Raw genomic sequence first — 16,354 nt, 5'->3', positions numbered from 1 at the left:
GTTTTCCTAAAGAAATGCAGCTTATTAGAAACAATACAGCACCCAGGGTCTGTTTTTCCCGACTTTGGAGCACTGGCTCACAAGGCTCTTCCTGGATCCGTTGGTCTTTAGCCTATGAACCGAGCATCCCAGAGGGTGTTGTTGAACAGGCTGACGTGGACCTGGAGGGAGAGGTCAGGTGGTGTCTGCACGCCTTGATCCTTGACCCTGCCCGTGTCGTCCTTTATCAAGGTCCGGAGTAAAACCAGAAAGCCCGCTTTTCAAATAAGTGAATGGCACTGAACGCAGAAGGGACGGCTATGCTGTGGGACTCCAGAGTCAGGACCTGAAAGGTCTTTCGGGCTGGAACAACGGGCCAAAGGGAAGGAGGTGGAGCTTAGCAGGAATAAAAGGAAACTCTTCCACTGAGGTTTCCCAAAACTCGATTCCATAAGCACAGGCGAGGGGACCTTGACTGGTGGTGGGCTCGGAGGGTCAGCGTGTGTGTTGGTGACAAGAGGAGCCGAAGGCATCCCAGCTGTTCAGATCCCCCCAGCAAGGCGCTGAGGATCATTCTTGGGCTGAATTAATAGAGTACATTTCCAAAACAGAGGAGAGGACAGTGTCCTTCTCCACACAGGCAGAAGCAGGGTGTGCTGCCTGTCACACTTTCGGAGGGATTTGACACTCTGAACACCTTGGAGGCCTCACTCAGGATGCCCAGGAGCTGGGAGTGCTGTCAATCAAGGAGTGCTCAGGAAAATGCCAGCGAGCCCTTGGGCTGGGAAAGTGCTAGAGGTGAAAGAGAGTAGAATGAAGGGGACATCACTTTCCTATGTTCATGTATGACCAGCGTGGCTCCGAGTCACGTACAGCCACGGGAATGGGACGTTCTACTCCATGCATGTATGATATGTCAAGATACACTCTGCTGTCATGTAAACTACAAAGAACAAATGTAAAAAAATAAGTAAAAAAATCTCAATCTCACTAGCGAAAGAAAGAAAGAGAGAAAGGGCTAAAGATGGTCGGCGTGTGGCAGGGAAGTCACTGCCCGCCGGGGCTCCAGAAGCCAAAACCTGAGGGCTGTAGGTGGCACATTATGGTCTGTGCAGGTGGGGGGATGCGGCCATGGGGTCTCGGCACCCAGTAGTCTGTGCAAGTCACAAGCATCAAGGGTGCACAAGGCCCAGATGACCCTCAGTCTGGGCAGCCAAGGGGTTCCCCTGGGAGTGTGGGTGATCCTGGGGTCCCTGCTGGCTACCAGCTTTGAATGTGATTGTTCCTGCTATTATTCCGATTGTGGGATCACAGCTGCTATGACTCTTTGGCCCTGAATACACCCACAAAACCAGACCTTGCAAAGACAAGTCCCCCCTTGCTCAGCCCCCTGACGTTCGTTACTCAAGCCAAGCGGGAGCCGTGGTTTAGATCCCACCCCACACCTAGGGGTAGAGCACCCAGGACACAGAGTCCTGGCCCAGGTGCGTCTGGGGAGGAGCAGGAAAGAGGGAAACACAACAGACACGGCCCTGCCTCTCCTGGATCTCAGACAAAACCCACCTTGGCGGTCGTCGCCAAGCGAGACGTGGGGGCGGAGGACCTGACAGGCAGAAGCGGGGTGTCGCCTCTGCTCTCCGGCACAGTGAGCAAGCACCAGACAAAAGGGGCTGACATAGCAAAGTGGGAAGAGGGCTGGGAGGGGCGCGGAGGGGTGGAGGGGCGCAGGCGGGAGGAGGGGGGCTCGTCTGGGGAGGGAGCTGGCCTGCCAGGGGACCGTATCATGAGGATCCTCGCCTTAGGACAAGGACGCAGTGCAGCGCTGGTCTCTCTGCAACTGGCCTTAAAGTCTTCGTGCCCCTCAGGCCCAGCTCTCTAGCTGAAATGCCCTTATTTATTTTTAAAGAGCCCATTTGAGCTAGTTGTGTTTTCAAAGGCTGATGTACTCCCGAGTCCTTTTTTTATTCTTGCAGGTTTAAAAAACATCCCCTTTGGAATGGGAATGCTGAGTGGACAGGGTCCCTGGCAGCCTGGCCAGCCTTATTCATCTAAGCAGGGATCCCACTCAGGAGTCCCACCCAGGGTGCGTCCCACCCCAGCTCAGGAGGGGTGACGTGACAGTGGCCAGCAAGGCACCCCAGGAAAGGAGGTGGAGGGGAGGCCTTCCCACCCTCTCCCCGCTTCCCCTTCCTGAACGCGCAGCGTCGATGTAGTCATGGCTTTTAAACAACATTACACACACTTGTCGTCCAAGATAAAATGTTATTAAGATTAAATGCCGAGCAGGGAACGAATCCGACTTCCCACTGTCATAGTTCAGCTGTGTTGAGTGATTGCATTTCGGTAGCCCCAGCTCCTAAGCAGGGAAACGGCATTATTATCATTAATAAGCCCATAATGGAGAAGAGAAATTACAAACATTTCTGCAACAAGCGGCCCTCCAATGTTAATATTTTATGAGCACACAGAGAAGCCTGCAACTGAATGTAAATGGCAGGATTATACATAGCCATAATGTAAACATGCATAATTGGGCTGACGTGGTGGGAGGGGGGAGGCCGTGGCTACAGCCCAGGGTGGCCTTTGTGGCACTGGGTGGATCCCCCATGAGAGGACCTTGGGAGCCCAGGAGCACGTTTGTCCTCTTCTCTTGCCCCTTGCGTTTCAGGGTGGCCCATCTCTCCAGGACCCCTGTGGGCAGCCAGAGGGCCTGGACTTTTCCACACCTTGGCACTGGGTCACTTTAGACCGACTCGGGAGACAGATACTGGCCTCAGCGGTGCCTCCTGGGGGACTTTCAAGTCCTTTTGTGTGTGGGTCCCTCCCTCTTAAAATGAAGTCTACTCACCTGCAGGACAGAGGCCTGTCTCTGTGCCCTTAGCAATCACCAAGTGTGTCCAGAGGCCCTTCGAGAGGTTTGTTTGGTTGTTTTCATTGGAGCTTTGGACTCTTCAAACCTCACTTGAAACCGACCGTTTCCTGGAAACCCAGGGAGCAAGAACTGCTCACATCAAAGCAGGGCCGGGGCCAGAGCCCCTCTTCTTCCAGATCCTCTTCTCTCCCAGGGTCCCCCGCGGCCCCTCTGGCCCCTCACCTCACGGGGTGAGAACCACTCAAGGGTCCCCTTCTGTTTCCAGATGATGCATCTGCGATCCAGAGATGAGGGCTGACTTGCCTGACCCAGGGGGGAGACCCCAGGGCCTGCCTGGCAGGGACTGCTCCACGTGGTCAGGGGCTGAGGCTTCTTCTCTGCTCTGCCACTGACAGGCTGGTGGTCTTGGAGAAATCCCACGGCCTCTCTGAACCCATCTCCCCATCTGAAAAGGGAATGGAGACGACGAGGTGGTCTCTGACTCCCCTTCCACCTCTGAACTCTAGGAGGTGAACAGTCCTTAAGGGAATCCCAAGGCTCCCTGTGCTGTCCAATGAGGCTGATGTGGAAAAACCCAGAAGGAGCAGCCTGGAGACCTGTCAGTGCCTGTGGTCACTGGCCATTCTGTGTTCTGCCCTCGGAATTTGGGTCTCCTGGGAGGGACCTGCCTGCTACTGGGTTTGCACATATGAGCTCAGAGCCCTGAACTTGAACTGACCCGCGGAGCCCGGCACGGTGCCCGACTCATAGTAGGTACTCAGGAGAGTCTGTCTGTCGGACAAACAGTCGTATTAATAGTCATATTAATTACTTAAGCATTTAGTTAATGAGCCGAAGCAGCTGTCTTCGGCTCTACTTTGTTTTGTTTATTTATTTATTTATTTATTTTCCCGGCGTGGCCTGTGGCTGTCCAGACCTGTTTGTGGAGCCCCTACTAGGTGCTGGCATGGCGCTGGTGACTTTATGTAAAGGCGAGGCCGCCTCTGGCTGGCAGCCCGTCTCTCCCCCCCTTCCCCCGCCCGCCTCCCGCTCTCCCTCTCCCCCTGCTCCTATTCATTATTTCTCTCTGCAGTTATGTTATTATTGGCCTTGGCAAAGAGTTTCAGAGGTGTCGTTTGTCTGAGCAACATTATGCAGAATTAAGTTCCAGGGTAATTTCTGATGCAAATACCTGTCCTCCAGGAGGGTGTGAATTAGGCCCGCTGGTCTCAGCCCGACCGAGGCTGCGCGTGCAAGTCCAGGTCGCCGGCAGCCGGGACGCTCCAGGACTGCAGGGAGCCCCCCAGCTCCTCCCCAGGAAGTTCCTGAGTAGCCCAGACGTGGGTCCCAAATGGAGGGTCTTGAGCAGGCCTCCCTCCGTCCTCCCCCTACCTGGGGTCTCATCAGCACCCCAGAAGTTAAGGATCTCTGCCGTGGCCTCCCTCCCCCGGGAGAAAGGAAGGCCTCCTTTATAGCTAACCCCATATTTCTTGTTTCTGGCTAAGTGCTACTCTCCTTTCCATCCACACTTTTCAAACTCCAGAGTGCCCACGAGTCATCTATAAAACAGATGTGGTTCCTTGATCTGGGCAGGGCCTGAGATCCTGCCCCTCTCACCAGCTCCCAGGTGATACTGTTCCCGGGTGCACACGTCCAGCAGCGAGAATTCAGAGAGGGTGGAAGGAACAGAGAAACAAAAGGCAAACAGCCCTGCTTATTTCTTTGCCCGAGACCCTTAAAAGTGTCTGTCTAGAGGCTTGATCTCTGCCGAGACTCTGTCTGCACACCTCCTCCCTCTGGGAGTCTCGGCTTCCTCGTGGGTACAACCAGGATGACGAGATCTCAGCGTGGGATCGTCCTGCGGGTACATGCTGGAGACGGAAGCCCCAGGAAGGAAGAAGGGAGGAGCACGGTGGTCTGCCCGGTCCCTGGGGCTGGGAGGCAGGGAAGGGGTCTGTGCTGCATGGGTACCTCCCACTCCCAGGGCCAGTGTGCTTCCTGGTACCTGGAGCCATGGTTTGGAGGGTACTCAGTTTGGAGGCTCAGCCTCCATGGACGAGTCCAGGGGTTGTCAGCAGGGGAGAGCCATCCACCGCCTGGTTAAGCTGACCTGGGTTTATAAGAAAAATAAGGCTGTTTGTATAACTAGGGGCTTTACAAAGCATTTTGAAGAAGGTTCTGGCAATTGGATTGGGCTTTCATCCCCTTCAGAGCCTGTTCCCGTGGCCTCTTTCACAGCTCTGTGGGGCAGGAAAGGCAGATTGCGTCACCTTTATGCTGTAGATGCATGGTTCAGAGAGGGTCAGGAGCTGGCCCAAGGTCACACAGGCTTGGGCAGAAACCATCCCCTGCCTCCCTGCTCCTGTGTTCTTCCTGCTTCCCTTAAACCCGAGGAGGAGGTAAGGAGGGGGAGGCTCTTTTCTCTGCCTGGATGATGTTGGGCTGAGAAGAAGGTGGAGAGGAGGCCACTCTGACTCCAGCGCTTGTCCTGCTGGGACTCAGGACCCCTGTCAGGGAAGGGTGGGCCTGGTCTGGGCCCAGCCCACAGAGCAGAGCCTTCACGGGGCCCCTGTGTCCCAGTCCTTATCGTCCCAGGCTCCACTCCCCCTCCTGTGGCCGTGGCTGCTGGAATCCGGCTCCCCCCTCTCTCCCAGCCCTGGCTCTGCCCCACAGGGAGCCCTTCTTCCTCCACAGCTGTCGCAGGGAAGGGGGCGGGCGGCCCTGCGCTCACTCTGGGCCTGCCTGGGTCTCAGGGCCAGCTGGCTCCTCTCAGGGCTGCCTTGAGACCCCCTCGTAACTTGGCCCTCAAGGCCTGTCCAGCTGTGGTCAGATCCAGGGTCCAAGCCATCTGGCCTCTTTTCTCCTGCCATCATTCATCTGCCCTTATCATTTTTGTTAATTATTCTGAGTTTCCATTTCTTCTGCCGAAGCCCAGAGACTCTATTCTGTTCTAAGCTTTGATTTCTGCATTTTTTTTTTCCCCAATGGGATGCTGATATGAACCTCCTGGGGTTTAGAGGCGTGTGCAGTGTGTTAGTCACCACAGTACATAGTAGATGCTCAATGAATGATTGTCAGGACAAAACATTGTACAAGAATTAGGGATTTAAAGACAGACCCAAACCCTGGTCCGGCTCACCCTTGACTGCTCCCTCTTTCTTTCTGGATTTCCATAACTGTGGCAGCTTTGGTTTCCTGCTACCTCTCTGGCCTCACCTCCTTCGCCTTCTCTCTCTCTCTTCCCCCACATCCCACCCTTGGCCTCCTTCTCGTGGTCTGCGTGCGTTCTGGGCGGCTCCAAGCCCACATGCCTACCGCCCTGGAGACACGGGACCAGTGAGACCCGTGCCCAGCCGCAGACCCCTCCGTCACAGACTCTCACTCACCCCCTCTTGGGACCAATGGGTAAAGACCCTTTGAGAAGACAGCGCCAATAGGTGTGGTCTCGCTCACATTGTCGTCCTCGTCCTCGTCATCTTCGCGCACTCCACCCCCATCAGGTTTCCAGACGCTCTGCTAGACAAGCCTCCTCCCAGTGACCAGGGGGGTCCTGCCTCCGAGTTGGATTTTGGAGGCCCTGGGATCCTGAGGCCACTCTGCTCCTCTCTCTCACCCCCAGGCGAGTGCCTGCCTCATTCTTAAACTGGTCCCCTTTACATCCGGGCGTCCCCAGGAAAGGGTCCTTGAAGGCACTCTGGCCACCTGCACCCGAGTGTGACTGAATCTGTCGCAACCAGTGGGAAGGAGGCCCCAGGTGCCCGGGGCACACCATGGGGCCTGTGCAGAGTAGGGACCCAGGTGGGGAGGGAGATGGGACAATGGCCGCTGCAGACCACGTGGAAGAGCCAGTTCCTCCCGGGCTCGGCCACTGGTGTCGGGGGACCCCGTTACCTCTTGGGCACAAAGGAGGGTCAGCCCCACCCTGTGTCGCTCGCTCTGTGAGCTCCTCACACCTGATCCCTTCAGAGGGCGGCAGGGGCTTTTGCTGGGGGTAGGGCCTCCTGAGCTCTGCCCCGGCCCAATAGCCCTCCCCACTGGCCCTTCTCCAGGCCCCTGGTCAAGGGGCTCAGCACTGCTGGACCTTCTGGGTCTGTGCAGGACCTGGGGCTCCCATGTCGGGAGGGAGCCTGGAACCTCACTCTGGGCCCCAGCCTCTCCCCCCGTGGCCCTCTGTCCAAAGCTCTTACCTCTGAGCTCAGTCGGATCGGTGCCGTCACCGTCACCCACGGGGTCTACCTGCAGTCATCCCCCAACCTCAAGGAGTGAGGCCAGCGCACTCTCCCTCCCCACCCCACCTGGTCCCTTCTCTGCACTCCTCCAGGGGCCCAGGCTCTTCCCTGTCCCTGTTCCTAAAAGTAACCCCAGGACGTTATTCCCCTGTAGCCCACCTGGCCACACTGTGGGGACCAGACAGGGCAAGTCTGCAGAGAAGGAAAGGCTCACGGGGGCCGAGCTGCTGCCCAGAGCCAACCAGAGGTCAACGTGCTCCTGCCTGCTCTGGGGGGCTCAGGGCTCACAGCAGCTCCAGGGGTAGAGGGCAAGTGTTGGCTCTTTGGGAACATTTGTGGGTCCCCGTCCTGAAGCCCCACACCCTCAGGCCTGGCCTCCACCACCAGCCACGTCAGCTGGGGACATGGAACCTCTGGGCTGCCTCTGGGGGTGCCTGTGCCCCATCACTCTGCCTAGACCCAACATTTCATGCCCCGTCCTGACCCTGGGTGGGCCTCCACCCTGTTTACTACTAACCTAATCATAAAAGGTAGGGAGAAAGGACGGGAGAGGAGGGGTAGGTGGAATGACGAAAAGAGGCCCTGCCAGGGAATCAGGAGGCCTGGTTGTATCTCTAACCGTTAGTTTTCTGTGTGACTTTGGATAAATCACACAACCTCTCTGAGCCTCACTTACCTCATTGATGAAAGAAAGGGACCTAATGGGATGATCTCTAAGATTCCATGCAGTTCCAAAATCTTGACTCCTCCTATTCCCCCCACATCTGACCCTGTGTTAACTCACCCTGAAAAGTTGGGAGGGAGATCCCTCGGACCTCCATACCCTGGGTCAGTCTTCAGGCCTGGCCTGGCTCTGCCCTTGAGCAAGGACTGGAACGGGAACCTCCTCGATTACCAAGTTTTCTCCCACGGGGCTCAAAGCTCTGGCCCCACAGGGCCTGGCCTCTCCCCGGGTTCTTCACCAACAACTTTGGAGCCGTCTTCCCACCGCAGCCCCCAAGAGGGATTTGGCAGCCGACTCAAGACTCATCCTTTGGCTAAAGATCTGAGCACTGCACAGGCCCCAGCAACATGCGAAGAGGGGTTAGACTCCATGCAGCATCTCGTTCTCGAGCACACGCAGCCTTCGTTCTTACACTGTGACACGGAGGCGCTAACTTTCAGCGACACGTCTTACATCACACAGACAGTCACATCAGCACAAGCTGGAACCAGCCTTGGGGTCTCCTCCCTCCAGACCTGCTCTTCCTCTCCATAGTGAAGCTCCTCCACCCCCTTGTTAACTCCGAGGCCCTGCGTATGTTTGTTTTAGGTTTTGGTACCAGGAATTGTACTGAGTTGCTGAGGCTGGCTTTGAACTCGCCATCCTCCTGCCTCAGCCTCCCGAGCTGCTGGGGTGACAGTTGGGCCACTGCGCCCGGCTGCGTGGTTTTGTGTACCAGCATCTTCACCCGGCACGACCCTTCCTTTTTTTTTCCATTAATGAAATGTGTGAACAGCCTGTTCCCAGCTAAACACAGGGCTGGCGAGTTTTGTACCTTCCTGTGCAGGAGGGAGAGAGGTTCTGAGGCGGCAGGGCTGGCAGAGGGGCAGGCTGCCGGCGGGAGGTGAAATGGGGAGGAAGAAGGAAATGGAAAGATCAGTGTGAAACTTGGTGTGTGATCTGTTTCTCTTTCATTCTCCTGTGTGCAAACCCCGCTGTGGGCCTTTTGATTGGAGCATGGGCACAGGGACTTGGGGAGGCCCTGGCCCTTTTACAAGTGAAGCAGTACATCTGTGGGTCAAGAGAGAGAGATTGACACTTGGGATGGCCTTAAAGGAGATAAAACCCTCCTTTGGGTCTATTCCCTATTATCCATCCCCAGGGAAGGAAAGAAGGCCAAGATACAGATGAGAAAAAGACACCCTTCTGTGTCCTTTAAAGCTGGTATTAGGGACTTGGCTGCGGGTAGACAGAGACAGCCAGGTCTGTGATGAAATAATGGCATCTAACATTTATTTGAGACCTCCTAAAAGCCAGGAGTTTTAGTTCTGCAGATACGTAGAATGTTCCTCCCACATTATATCTGAGGAAGATGAGATCAGAAAGATCAAGCAACTTGTTCAAAGTCACACAGCTTTTAAGTGGTGGACTCAGAATACAAACCCAGGCAGTCTGGCTCTGGAGACTCCATGCTTAACCCCAGTGCCATAACGAGAAGGCTTTTTGTAGCTGTTGGCTGGGTGACCTCAGGCTGATAACCAGCCTCTCTGAGCTTCCATTTCTTTATAGGGTTATTAGGGAACTCTAATACCAAGGTGATCGTCAATGCACTTTGCAAACTTTGAGGCGATGGTAGTAAACTCCTGGATGACGTAGCTCCGGTCCCCCTCTCCCTGTTCCCTGGGAGAAGCGGAGTGCTTGACGTCCACTGGCCCTTCTTCACCTTTCCACTGAGAAGCCCCCAGTCCAGCTTGCCACTGACCTCTGGGAAGGACACAGCCCTCACAGGGGGGTCCTGGGGACCAGCCGTGCTTGGCCTCTGGCCATTTTCCTGGATGCTCAGGAGTGGGCAGTCCCTCGCATCCTCCCCTCCTTTCTCCTGTCACATTGCACACCGGGGTCTTTAGAAGCTGCCAGAAATTCCAACTGGGGCAGGGTAAGATGCAAACTGACCCAGAAAATCACTGGGTGTTCAGAAGTACTTCCTGACGGTGGAACCGTGGGACGGGAAGGAGCGGGTGGCCGAGCTGGCCAGGAGAGGGCCACGTCCTCTGCGGAGGTTCAGGGGCACTGTGGCACCGTGGGGAGTGGCAAGATCTAGGCCTGAGTCCTGCTCCAGGCGCCCTGTGGTCCCTGACAGCCCCCGTCTCCTCGGGACTCTGGGTCTCAGCCGGAGGAAGAGGGCTAAGCCACGGAGGCTCTCTTCCCACCCTCCCCCTCCCCGGCTGCTCCAGCCAGCCTCTGGCCTTCGCACCCTCCCCTGGGAGGGCCACACTCCTGCTCTGTCCCTTCTGGACTCAGAGACATGGGTCACATTTACTGCCTGCCGATTTGGGTCCCAAGAGCCACAGAGCTGGCTGGGGGAAGGGCACCTTCTGCTTGTCCCTGGTGGGAGGGAAAACCCTGGCGCCATCTCTGGCAGCTGTCACTCTCTGGGAAGGCGTCCTCGGCAGGCAGCGTGACAGGTGAGCTGGCGTGGTGTCAGGCTACCTTTCCATAGAAGGCAGAGTCCTTCCCCGGCTGCTGTCAAGAGAGAACGCAGGACACGTGGAGAAGCGCCACCTCCTCCACCTCGTGTGGGACACTGTGCCCTTCCTAAAGAAGGACGGGCAGGACCTGTGGGCGTGAGGCTGGGGGGGGAGGTACACACGGCGCCCCCGTAACAGGGAGGGCCGGATCCCGCCAGGAAATCTGTGGGTTCAGGTCGTGGCTGGAGCAGGCTGGCGGAAGGACGGCAGGGCGGTGGGAAGTGTCCTGGAGGGGGAGGAGGGCGGAAGGTGGCCTCATAGGCCACCCAGCCAGGGCTTTGTCCTGGGCTGTCTGGTCCGTGACAGTGCGTTGAGGATCCCGGGTACCCAGGCACCCCATCTTTGGGACAACCAAACCTCCATCCCCCGACTTCCTCACAGCACCTCAGGGGAGGGGAGGGGGTCCCCCTGCAGGGAGGACCACCCTGAAGGTGGTGAGAGACCACCGAAGGCCAAAGCAACAAGTCAAGATCAGATGCAGTTTTAGAAAGTTCTCAAAGAGTCTGGACAGGAAGGCTGGGGCCGGGCAGGGCAGCCCACCGACAGACAGACGGACGGACGGACTGGAGCTTAGACAGACATTCCTTTGTGGTGTTGTTAGATGGAGAGGATCTGCGGGCTGGGGGGCTTCGTGGGGGGTGGTTTGCGGCCCACCCAGTGCCCCAGGAGGGACTCCCAAGGAGGCAGCGAGGAGGAAGCCCAAGGACCAATTTATTTTTTTATTTTTTTATTTTTTAAATTTTTTTTATTGGTTCTTCACAACATTACAAAGCTCTTGACATATCATATTTCATACATTAGATTCAAATGGGTTATGAACTCCCATTTTTACCCCAAATGCAGATTGCAGAATCACGTCGGTTACACATCCACATTTTTACATGATGCCATATTAGTAACTGTTGTATTCTGCTACCTTTCCTATCCCCTACTATCCCCCCTCCCCTGCCCTCCCATCTTCTCTCTCTACCCCATCTACTGTAATTCATTTCTCTCCTTGTTTATTTTCCCATTCCCCTCACAACCTCTTATATGTAATTTTGTATAACAATGGGGGTCTCCATCCATTTCCATGCAATTTCCCTTTTCTCTCCCTTTCCCTCCCATCTCATGTCTCTGTTTAATGTTAGTCTTTTCTTCCTGCTCTTCCTCCCTGCTCTGTTCTTAGTTGCTCTCATTATATCAAAGAAGACATTTGGCATTTGTTTTTTAGGGATTGGCTAGCTTCACTCAGCATAATCTGCTCTAGTGCCATTCATTTCCCTGCAAATTCTATGATTTTGTCATTTTTTAGTGCTGCGTAATACTCCATGGTGTATAAATGCCACATTTTTTTATCCATTCATCTATTGAAGGGCATCTGGGTTGGTTCCACAGTCCAGCTATTGTGAATTGTGCTTCTATGAACATCGATATGGCAGCATCTCTGTAGCATGCTCTTTTAAGGTCTTCAGGGAATAGTCCGAGAAGGGCAATAGAGGACCAATTTATTAAATTAATTAAAGGAACAGTCTCCAGGAAGGACGTCCTCACGTGGTTCTCTGTTATCTCTTTAAATGGAGCCAGGGCAGATGGCCTGCAGCTCTCCCCTGCCCTGTGCCCAGAACCCATCACCGCAGGGTGACAGGCCCAAAGCGGGACTCCTGGAGGCAGTGAGCCCATCTCCCATGGTATCGGCCTGGGGCCCATCTAGACCCCAGGTGGCCTCTGACCACAGAAGGCAACAGGGCGGTGGGTGCCGGGCCTGGGCCCTGAGACGTGCCCACATAGCTGTGGCCACAGATGTCCTCACTGGACCTGGCCTGGACCTGTTTGCAGAGTGACCTTCTCTGAGTCTCGTGAAGTGGGGGCTGTCCCTCCTCAGGGTGCTGTGAGGACGCAGTGAGACCCGGAGCTGGAGTACTTAGTCCAGCACCCGCCCTGCAGAGCGCTCCCTGAAGATGTGCCACAGAGTCACCCAGGCACACGGCAGGACTGCTGCACCCCTTTATTGAGCAGCAGAACTCGGGGAGTGTGAGCAGGACACAGTTTCTTTCCCCACCTCGGCCATTCCCAGCGTCTCTGTCGGGGTTTCCTTCCCTGCCCTGCACCCCACCGCACACAACCCCGTAGCATTTCTGCTGTTACTACTGAGTCTGAAAGACTAGTTTCTCCTCGGCTCAAAACCTTCTCATGACTTCCATCTCATTTGCTCACGAGACCCTGCAATAGCCTGCTCCTACCTCTCTGTGGCCTCATCTCCTATCACTTCCCTCATCCATCCCCTTCTGGGCATAGTGCACCTAGAATGTTCCACTTTCCCTCAAAGGTGCCACTTGCACCAACGTCTGGCCTTCCTACTTACTGTTCCCTGTCCTACTTCCTGGAATGCTCTTCCCCCGGAAACCTACATGGCTCCCACTGCCTTCAGGAGGTCATCTTTTAGAAAGCCTTCCTCTGAGCCTCTAACAATATAACCCCTCCCCGCACACAGTCTCCCTGCTTACCACTCAGCCCTTCCCCAGGACTTAACACCATCCACATATAAGGACTTATTGATTCCTTACTATTATCCCCACCTCGCTGCAGGCTCCAGGAGGGCAGGGATTTTGTCCACTCATTGCTGTGTCCTCAGGGCCAGGGACAGTTTTAATGTCATAGTGATGCACAAGAAATATTGTTCATGAATCTCAATCAAAACTTTAATTCTTCAAATATCAGTCTCCCCTTTCCTGCCCCACCGTCCACCTGCCCATCGGGGACTCACCCAGGCTGGGTGACCTGCAAGGAGGAAAAGGGGTGAACTGTGTTGCACATGCGTGGCTTCACCTGTCCCCGGCCCAAGAGCCAGGAAAGGGCTAAAGGGCCCCTTGCTCAATTGCCGCCAGCCGCCGCCCCCCCCCCCCGCTGTGATTTCCTCTGGGCCCTCTAACCCTGCACCACTCCCCGTGACCTTTCTGTTTGGTGTCCCCCGGCCACGTTAGTGCCAGCTCTAGACCACCCACACAGTTCCCCTCCTCAGTCACAGCACGTAGTCCTGGGGGGCAGTGTCCTTTGGGATGGCTCTGTCAGAGGGACGAGGCCGTGTGCGTGGGTCGGGGCTCTGGAGCAAGGCCCTGGACTCCAGTGCTGCGTCCAGTGCTCAGGACCTTGGTGACCTTGAGCGAGTCCCTTTCTTTCTGTGCTCGGGTGCTCTCCTACAACCTGGTTGGTGCAGTGTTTTACTAGGTGGCATTTAAATGACATGACAAGCGTAAGGCTCCTAAAGCAGAGCCTGGCTCTCAGGGTGCTCAGCAGCCGTCAGCCGGGGTTCCACCCTTGTCCCTCCATGGTGTCTCTTCACCCCTCGACTGACAGGGCCCCCATGATCCCGCACAAGGCCTCCAGAACCTTCCTTGCTGCCTCTGCCCAGGTTGGCCAGCAGCCCCTGCCCTGCAGCCAGAGGCCACACCTTGCTGCCCTGGGCCTGTACTGGACCAGGGATGGGACTCATCCTTCCGGCATGTGTGGGGACCGCAGAGTGCCCCACTGTCTTCAAAGGTGATGTCACCCTCTCTCTGCCCTCTCAAGAGACGGTCATGTGCCTCTCCCCAGGCGGGTGCTGATGTGGGCCCAGGGGCTCAGGAAACGGGTCCCACCGGGTCCCACCCCACCCACAGCCGGCCCTCGGCCGGGCCTCTTCCTAGAACAGCCTCGTCTCCCGGGAGTCTGGGTTGAGGGCTTCAGAAGAAATCAGACGCAGTGGGAAGCCAGGATTCACTTCTGCCACACAGACTCAGTGCGGGTTAGAGCAGAAAAGACCCAGGCCCTCCAGGGAACCAAGGCCAGGATGATGGAACGGTGACACCGAGAGTGTCATGTCCCCCCCCCCACCACAGGCTGCCGGTCCCCAGTGGGACTCTCCCGCTGCTTCTCCTGTCCTTTGTGACTGTCCTTGACGTGGGGGAGGTCTCGTGGCTTGGCCGTGCCCTCCAGCATGAACACCTGGAGGCACTGAAGGGAGCCTGGGCCTGTGACAGCCACCACTGCCCTGGGCCTGCTGGAGGCCTGGGCGAGAGGTGCTGCCCCTGGGAGCTGATCCTGCCCTGGCATCAGCCCTGTGAAGTGAGACTCCGACCCACGGGGTCACTGGGGAGGGTGTCAGCTGAGCAGCCACTGGTCCTTCCAGACAGCTTCTGGTCACCTCTGGCCACCTCTGGCGGAGGCTCTGGGACACCTCGGTCTGTGCAGCTGTGGAACAGAAACCCTTTGGGGAAGGCATCGTGGGCTGTGAGAGGCAGGTCTAGGGCCTGAGGCAGAAACGGGGCCAGACCTCAGCCCAGAGCCCCACAGGGGTGCAGAGGCGGAGTGCAGACCCGTTCCCAGCCCTCCCCCTGTGAGGTGTGGCGCAGCCTGGAACCCGGGACCACATCCCCACCCCGCGTCTTCCCGCCTCGCACCTTGCGTTGGTGGAATCTCCACTTTCCAAAGCTTTGCCTTCTTTTCCCTTCTTCCCTTAGGATTGCTTTAATATATATATATATAATCAAAACTAGCAACGCCTTTTTTTTTTTTTTTGCCAATGTGACAATATTGCCCGTCCTTTAGTTGGCTCTCTGTTTCCGCCTCCATCCTAATGAACTTTTGGTGAGAGAATCTGGTGGGTTTGGAACCTGCTAGCAGAATGGCAGCTTGATGACCCTGACCCCTCCCTGTCTCCCTGACCCCCTTCCCAGAGCGGGGCCACCCCGTTGGGAGGGAGGAGCATAACTAGGGTTGGGGACCGTTTGTGCTGTTTACATCTAACCAGGAGGAAGCATTGATGAGGCCCAGGCTGCCATCGGGAGCTGAGCCTCGTGGGCTACCCTGGGGCTGTGGTGGGCGGGATGACCTGGACGTCCACGGCTGACCTTTACGCCTAAGCGGAAATGACGCCCTGGTGCTATTGCTCCAGCCTCTGCTGGGGAGCTGGCGGGACACAGGGGCAGCAGACCCTCACGGTAAGGGCAGGTTTCTTCCCCTGGGACCAGCTGCAAGCTGGGAGCCGGGCCCCTGCACAGCTGGCAGGGTAGGAAGTGTAACTTGGGTATTTTGTGGTGCTCTGAGCCTTGGCAATGTCTGTGTGCAGGCTTTGAGATCAGATTGGTAGAGATAGACTATCCACGTGTATGATGATAAAAGCTAACATGCGGATACTAAGTCCTTTTGGCATATTAACTCATTAAATCTTCATGACAACCTTGTGAGGAAGATGCTATGACGGTCCTCATTTTACAAATGGGAAACAGAATGGGTGATAACTTGCCCAAGGTCACACAGCAAGGATTGAGCCAGGCAACCGGCTCTGGCATCTGTTCCCCTAACCTTTCCATTGTCTGCCTGATGAGACACTTTACATTCCCCAAATCTATGCATATATCATCCCATGTGACTCTTAGTGTCCCTAGGGGACTAGCAGCCACAGCTGATTTGCCCCATTTTACAAACACGGAAATACAGGCTCAACGAGATCATCCGACTTGTCCAAAGTCACAGAGCAGGCAGCACTGGCATTAATATCCCAAGAGAGGGCTCGGTCCCTGGAATGGAGGGCACAAAGCACGAGGGTAGGGGGCCCATGCCACCACGGGGCCCCCACGAGCTACGAGCATCACAGCCCAGCTTTCCAACTCAGGGTCCATCAGCGACCCTCCACCTGGCATCCCTGTCTTATCAAAGTGGGGCCATCGCTTCAGGACTCTCCCCCAAAGAAGGCTGAAGTTCCTATCTCCAGGAGTGACTGCACCCTGGTGCTGACCGAGGAGTGGGATAGCAATGCCCTGTTACTGAGGCAGGGTCCCTGTGTGCTGCCCCAGCCTGGATGTCCCAGGCAGATGCAGGAGTCCACCATGAGGCACCAGCCAGGCATGCTGAGGGGTCACCCCTCGACAGAGAGCTGAGTGGTTACAGAGAAAGAGCACCCTCAGAAAGCCCTCGGAGAAATGGTGCCTGAGCTCTCCCCTCCCTGGCCACTCTAAGGCTTTCTGTTGCTGCCTGCTCTGTGACTTTGGACAAGTCTGATGACCTCTCTGAGCCTGTATTTCCACATTTGTATTTGACCGAGTGT

The 16,354-nt window shown here is 56.1% G+C and overlaps 1 protein-coding gene across 1 annotated transcript in view; it reads left to right on the top strand.

Moving 5' to 3' along the window:
• Positions 1-16,354, top strand: part of Dscaml1 (DS cell adhesion molecule like 1) — a 318,012-nt gene that overhangs the window by 95,468 nt on the left and 206,190 nt on the right. The window lies entirely within an intron of this gene.

This window comes from Ictidomys tridecemlineatus, chromosome 4, assembly GCF_052094955.1.
Source record: "Ictidomys tridecemlineatus isolate mIctTri1 chromosome 4, mIctTri1.hap1, whole genome shotgun sequence".
NCBI classification, from domain to species: domain Eukaryota; kingdom Metazoa; phylum Chordata; class Mammalia; order Rodentia; family Sciuridae; genus Ictidomys; species Ictidomys tridecemlineatus.
This window is presented reverse-complemented; position numbering and strand designations above follow the sequence as displayed.